The sequence below is a fragment of the Dendroctonus ponderosae genome, unplaced genomic scaffold (genome assembly GCF_020466585.1).
Source record: "Dendroctonus ponderosae isolate FM_Combo_2020 unplaced genomic scaffold, Dpon_F_20191213v2 Dpon_F_20191213_1, whole genome shotgun sequence".
Taxonomy (NCBI): Eukaryota; Metazoa; Arthropoda; class Insecta; order Coleoptera; family Curculionidae; genus Dendroctonus; species Dendroctonus ponderosae.
This window is the reverse complement of record NW_026017110.1, coordinates 44,678,981-44,680,615: the sequence shown is the minus strand read 5'-3', so window position 1 is coordinate 44,680,615 and position 1,635 is coordinate 44,678,981.

Genomic DNA, 1,635 nt, shown 5'->3' with positions numbered 1-1,635 from the left:
GCTAACCTGACTAGACGTAGAATGTCCGCTTCAAATTCTTGCATGGTTTCACTGTTCTTTTGTCGTCTGCTTCTAAGCTGGGTTTTGTAGACTTCTTTCAAGTGTGTGTCACCAAACCTCATTTGAAAAATTTCGAGCATGGCCTGATAGTTCTTACAGTCATCTTGTGGTATTGATCGTAAATTTTCCGTTGCTTCGCCTCGTAGGGAAATAATAAGTGCTGTTGCCTTCTCGTGATCATTCCACCCGTTAACTACTGCAGCGGCTTCAAATTGGCATAAATATGTGGACCAAGCGACTTTACCATCGAATGTTGGCGGCTTCAGTTTACTGAGACTTGAAGATTGCGCCTCAATTTTTATTGTATCAGATCCAGCATTGTACCTGGTTACTTCTTGTCTAATTTTGATTATTTCTTCTTCCACATGTGCGTGAAGTCGGCAGATATTTTCATCAACTTTGTCTTGAAACTTGATGTTTTCATCTCTAACATCGTTCTGAAACTTCGTATTGTCTTCTTTCAGAATCTTCTAGAACTTGACACTGTTTTCCTCGATGTTCTTTAGTTTGTCTTCAACGGTTGTCTTCAGGTCTTCAAATTTCTTAGCGGTGTCGTCCATTTCATCTATCATTTCGTTCATAACTTTGTTGTTGTCTTTCATTTTGTCATTCATTCTGTTAATTTTTTCGTCCATTTTCCTACTGTTGTCGCTCATTTCGTCCATCATTTTCCTACTGTTGTCGCTCATTTCGTCCATCATTTTCCTACTGTTATCTTCCATTTTGTCCATCATTTCGTCTTTCACCTGCATTCGCAGTGCAATCAAACTGGGGTGCTCCATTGCAGGGTCTTCCTTCTTTAATTTACTTCTTGTTTCCATCAAAATTCAACTTGGGTTCTGGTAGATCCCACTTCTGACACCAAATGTACCGTGGATGGCCAAGTATCAAACTCTTTCTTTAGCTTCCAACTTTTATTCACCTTGGTATAACTTTAAATGCGGAACAGGAATAAACTAACTTCAAAATTACCGTCAACTTCACAAACAATAACAATAACACACGGAAAACTTGCTCTTCAGACTCGCGGGGTTTAAACTCTTTTGCACCCGGTCGCTGCTGTCACTTCACTCCCCCTGGTGCCCAATTCTCGAGCTCGAGAGAACGTGAACGATCCCATCGCCGATGTGATCATTCCCTTTCCTGCCCTTTCTACTATGGTTCGAAAACCGTATTCGCGAATGCATAGGAAACGATGTGAGAAGCGTTCACGGAAAGCGTTGTTGCCAACAACTTTATCAGGGAAATTCAACTCAAATTTACGATTAGGAGACGAAGATTTATCTAACGGTCAAAGAATTGGCGGGCATTTCAAATAAAATATTAAAAATGTTATACCAGCTAAAGCTTAAAGCTGCTATACCAGGTAAATAGATATAATATATAAATATGACGTGAATAAATCGGCGTAAACTTGTTAAATATTATTGAAGACCGTTTGAATGAGCACCTCCCGCGGAGTTCCAAGGGAACACGTGTGGGGTATGTGGGGCCAGTGCTTTTGTTCTAACTTTCAAGATCCTAGATTCCTAGAATTCTTGGGCCGAAAAGTATCTTGCGGTACCATTAGTTCCT